Below are 6,000 nucleotides of genomic sequence, written 5' to 3'. Positions count from 1 at the left end.
CCCTGCTGGTGGCTTTGTAGTTAACCTAAAAAAAAAAAAAAATCCAATTTCTTTTAACCTATAGATGCCAAGACTAAAAAGATAAAAATAAAAAAATTGATTGGTGATTTATATTTATATTGTAGGATTTATATTGTCCATGAGCCTTTTCTAGAGTATAAAAGTTATGGTTTCTTTCAGTTTGATTCTGAGAGGAAAAGCTTTTATGTCACTCCATCCTTCTCCTGCCCCCCACCCCCACTCTTGCATCTCCTCAGTTCAGCCATCTTTAGCACAGTTTAAGAATCACTCATCCTGAAGAATGGGGTACCCAAAATGGAGCCTAATACAGCACAATCTTATCTAGATTTATATACATTAGGAGGCTAGAGATAGCACACCAGAAAATTCTGTAATGAGTCATCGCCATGCCTAAATAAGAAACAGGAAACTACTCAGTATGCTTTGGCCTACACAACTAAAAGGAATTCCAATCCGAAAATCTCATAATAGAGAAGCAGTGATTAACCTGTCCAGAGAAACTTTACAGGTGAAGGTTATGGAAAAGAGTCCTGAGCCAGCTCCAGGGAATGACAAACTAATTCTTGTAAGCATCTTTACAGTATTTGATTGTGGTAAAGACACATAATGTAAGTTATTATCCTAACCATTCTAAAGTATACAATGGAGTAGCATTAGGTCACTCACAAGCTTGTGCAACCATCACTACTCTCTAGTTCCAGAACCTTTTCCTGACCCCAAATCAAAGCCCTGTACCTATTAGCAGTCTCTTTCTATTTCCTCTCCCCAACTAGCTCCGGCAACTACAAGTGTGCTTTCTATATTTATAGATTTGCCTTTTCTGGCTATTTCATAAAAAAATGGAATCACATATGTGGCCCTTTGTGTCTGGCTTCTTTTATCTAACCTAATAATGTCTTCAAGGTTCCATCCATGTTGTAGCATACATTAGTATTCCATTCTTTTTATCGTGGAATAATATTCCACTGCATGGATGTACCATCTTTTGTTGATGCATTCCTCTGGTGATGGACATTTGGTTTCTTGGATCTGATTTGAGTTTCTGTTTTTTCTCTTTCTTTCATTTTTTTTTTTTTAAGATTTATTTATTTGTTTTAGAGAGAGAGCGAGAGAGAACACGAGCAGGAGGGATAGAGGGAGAGGAAGAGAGAATCTCTAGCAGACTCCGTGCTGAGCATGGAGCCCAAGGCAGGGCTCAATCTCACGACCTGAGATTATGACCTGAGCCGAAACTAAGAATCCAATGCTTAACTGATTGTACCACCCAGGCGTCCCTGAGTTTCTTTTCATAAAACAGAAATTCATATGAACGATGTACAACTCTAATGTTGTTGTTGCAGTTTTTGATGAGTCATGTTATTAACATATTTTACTCTCAGTAGACTGTCAACATGTACTGATACTAGAGGCACTCAATCAATATTGCTTGATAAGTTCGTGTCCTTGCCTCTAAGTGCTCTATGTGGGTAGACTAGAAATGATGAAAGAATTATATGAAATAAATAGGGGGTAATGTAGGTGGTCCATGGATAGGGCATACTGTGGAACCAAAAGGGAGTTAGGCCTGGGTGAAATCTGTTGACTGGGACAGAACGGGTACCTAACGCATGCCTAGTTGATAGCTAGGACCCTGTTGGATCCATGAGGTCATCTGTGTGAGGGATATTACAATTTTCTATCACTGTTTTGACAAATGGTTAGTGAGAAGAGAACCTGAAATGAAGGGAATAGCCCATAAGACACAGAGTAGGGAGTACTATGATCGCTGCTTCTGGACTGACCCTACCCAAGAGTCCAGATTGGTGAGAGCTCAAAGGCTGCTTTCTTTAATTAGTAGGGTTCCAAGAAAATGAGTCAGGATTTCCTTTGGAAAATATATTTGGGGGAAAGCTAGGTGAATTGTAAACCATTAAAAAAAAAAAAAAGGAGTGGGTTTCACTGACAGTTAAGTCTCAGAGATGCAGTCAAAGGTCAGGTTCAAGGAAGTTAAATAGGTCTTGGTTTTCAGGTCTTTGCAGGGCTTTTTAATATAACCACGTGCATCTGAATCTCCAAGAGGCCAGACACTATACAATATTTTCTGAAATTCTTTGTTTGTGGAATCCCTTATTGCTACTGTTTGTTGTGTAGTGTTTGTGCTACACAAAGTTACCTACCTGTGGGAATGGCTGCAAGCTGAAATGTATGTGCCCTGTGCTCTGCCTCCCACATGAAGGAACTGTGTAGCTGTGTTTACCCAGAGGGGTTTGGTTTTGTTTGTCTGTCTTCTAAGAACGGTTTCCATCTTCTAATTTTCATAAGGATGCTCTGTAGGTAGCAAAATCCCTGGACCCTTTTTGAAGGAACACTGTGAATGAATGTGTTTGTGTGAGAGAAGGAGGATGTATGTACAGAACAAGAATGTTGTAGGGAATTTCTGGGCATGTCTTAAATGAGGTAAGGCTGTAGAGCAGAAGCATTGTTCCAACAGCAAGGTAATCACTATGGACTAAATGTTTGTGTCTCCCCCAAATTTATATGTTGAAACCTAATCCCCAAAGTGATGATATTTAGAGCCTTCGGAAGGTGTTAGGTCATGAGGATAGGACACTCCAGAGTGGGATTAGTGCCCTTATTATAAAAGGGATCTCAGAGTGAGGACCATCTGTGAACCAGGAAGCGGGCCCCAATCAGATGCTGAATCTATTGATGTCTTGATCTTAGACTTCCCGGCCTCCAAAACTATGAAAAATAAGTCACTCATTCAGTCTATGTTATTTTTTTAGAGCCACCCAAGTGGACTAAGATAGGAATCCAAAGGTTGATCCTGGAGCTACTGCACCTCGGAATTCATTAGGGACAAGGAAGCATACCAGAACCCCATTGTTGTAACTGAGCCACCATATCTGAGGTCTGGATATGACTTAATTTTGAACTTCCTAGAAGATTGACCTTGAGGCTCTGCTGGACAGAGGCTTGGACAGAAGCAGACAAAGAGCTGACAGAATGTCACAGGATGAGGTGTATACTAAAACCCCAAGACCTCAGAGAGAGTTGGGATGACATCACCTCAGTGTGACGGACGGGCCAGGAAGTCTTTAGGGAGATGCTGATCTGGGCACTGAACTGGACATTAACTCCCACCTCTGTGCATCCTCTGCTCAGAGGTCACTGATGTTCCAAATGAAAAGAATACTGGAGCATTAAGGGATTACAAGATTCCTTCTAAATCAATGTAAAATGATTAAATTATTTTTGATATTGCCTAGTTTCGTCGTATTTATATTTGAATTCTCTGAAAACTGGTACTCCATGTGGGATACTTCTAAGAAGATTTGACTAATCACAACATCTCAACCGATGACCATGATCATAATGGAAAACTGGGTTTACTAGATAAACATGCCTCTAGGATTACAAAATTGGTGACATTAAAACCAAGTGCCTCAAAAATAAAAGTAATTCTGTATGTCAGGTTGCTATCTGTGTCTTGTCTTATAATATATATTTATAACTATATATCTATATTTAAGATTTTTTTTCACATAACAGATATGTGACCATCATAGACAATTTGGAAAATGCAAAAAAAAAAAAAAAAGAGAGAGAGAGAGAGAAGAAATAAAGAACCCTGTAATACTTTTGTTCATAGTTACAATTTGATGTCTATTTTATATGCTTTTATATATAAGTATTTATTTTCTTTTTACATATTATTTACATAAAAGTTTTCATTTTAAATATTTTACTTTTGGGGTTGACTCTTTTTATAGATTGAAAAACAAAATTGGGATCTCCTATGTTGTTTTTTAACTTTTTTTTTAAAGAAAATCACTTATTCATGTATTGTATATATTTTCCATGTCTTTAAATATCACTTCACAACATGGCTGTGTGTCATTATATGGACAGATTACATTTTATTTAATAGAACTCCTATTTTTGGATTTTCAGGCTGTTCTAAATTTTTCTCTCTTAAACAGAACTCAGTGATAGATCTTTTTCTCCCCCACATGTCTGATTGTCTCCCAGAAACCTTTCACATTTTTCTTATGCTCCTCAATACCAAACATACTGAAGTCATCACTGATGGTTATAATTATTTCCTAAAGATGAACAAGATACTTACCAGGTGTGAATAATCTCTCCTCATAGGAGTGTCATACACTAAGATTGACAATACAAAAAGGCATGTTGAAAATACATGGCTTTAAAGTATTACTTTCCCTTACACAGTAAGAAAGTACAAACTAAAAGGTGGATTTAGTAGCACAACATGTATACAAAATGCTCAGAAATTTTTCTTGCTCAAATCAGCTACGTATGGAGCTTTGAGGTTACTTCTCTAGTTGTATCAATTTTCTTGACATGGAAATTTCCAAGGACAGACTCACGGAGAGCAGGTCGACCTCACCTAAGCAAGACAAGTCAACTCAAATACACAATATTCCTCAAGTGTTGTTACTAAGTGCCTTGCATTGTATCTCTAGGTGTAGCCTGTGGAGAAAAAGGAGCCTTTGTAGAACTGTGGCCAACAGAGTCTTGTTTGTAAGGAAAAGGGCTCCATGTTGGCAGACTGATAAAAGACTGCACCAACCACCCAGAATTTTTTGCTAAAAAGAGGTCTCTTGGGTGTTTTTAAAATGCAAGCCTGTGAGTACAAGCCCCAATGTTTCATTCAGATGGATACAGATTGTAAGGCAAGGAAAATAGGCACGAAACCAAAAAGGTGAGTTGCATTGCATGAACCCAGACTACGTATGGCTTCCAGAGCCTTCTGCTGGAGAGGTCTGAATGGTGGAAGGGCTGAATTGTAGAACACTTGAACTTAGAGATTTCTCTTAAACCTTCAGTTGGCTTTCCTAAACTTTAATCATTTGACTGTCACCTTCATGATTCTGTCCTATTCCTGTACCACCTTCACTGTGACTTCATACTTTTCTTTCAATAGACTCATAATTTTACTGAAGTGGATGTAGCCTCATCCTGAGACACTATCCATGAAAACACAAGATTATGTGGTTAACATTTATATGGTTGGGCTCACTTTTCTGTTGATGGAGTAAGACTCTTGAAGCAACATCCACTTCACTGACTACTTAAACTCACAGTCACTCTCTACTCTCATGGGAAGCCCCACTGACAGAGGCCTACATCGCTCCATGTGGTCCCAGACAATCATCTACTTCCTGAAGCACCTGAGCAGTCCTGGCACCATCAGCTGAATTGTATCCTTCCTGAGAGTCAGTTGGATAAGTCCCCAGCCATTTAATGGAAGTCATTTTTGCTAATGAAATTCATATTGAAATAAAATACAAACCAGAGATAGATGGGTGCAAAAAAATATTGTTTTTATGACAGCTAAACTAACTGTGAAAACACTGAGGTGAGTTGTGAAAAACTGCCGTGTAGGTAGGACAACTGTAACAGAAGGATTCCGCATTCTGACTGCCTCTTGGATGCCTTAAATTCTCCCTTCACTTCAAAGACTGGAAACTATAGATGAGCAATATGACAGTGGTTTGTGCAAAAAGATGTATGTTGTTTTAATTTTAAAATGTTAAGTTTAAAGATATCTATATCTATATCTTTAGCCAACTTTTATAATTTACAAACCAACTAGTGGTTCATTGGAGCCTTCCTACGGGCATGCATGATAGTTGTTCTCATGGCTGGGCCTGAAATACTGTTGTGTTGTGTGTGTCTTGGCCTTGGTCTGTCTCATGAGATGTGAGCTCCTCAAGGACAGGGCTTCTATCTTAGCCATCTTTGCTGATTACATGGAGCTAAGGCCTTGCAGCTGCTGATCAATATTCTTAGAATTGAACTGAAATGTCTTTGTTCTCATTAATTTGAATTCCTTCAAGTCGACCGTACTTCCCACCCTGGTCTGGAGTCATTTTTCCTGATGGCCAAATAACTCAGCGTGTCTGGGATAAAGAAATGCCTGTCACTGAGCTGTCCATTCTGCCAGGATTGGCTAGTAAGAGGAAAGGCAGA

The sequence above is a fragment of the Mustela putorius genome, unplaced genomic scaffold (genome assembly GCF_011764305.1).
Source record: "Mustela putorius furo isolate JIRA1106 unplaced genomic scaffold, ASM1176430v1.1 tig00000174_pilon_pilon_pilon, whole genome shotgun sequence".
Taxonomy (NCBI): domain Eukaryota; kingdom Metazoa; phylum Chordata; class Mammalia; order Carnivora; family Mustelidae; genus Mustela; species Mustela putorius.
Note: the sequence above shows the minus strand (reverse complement) of the source record.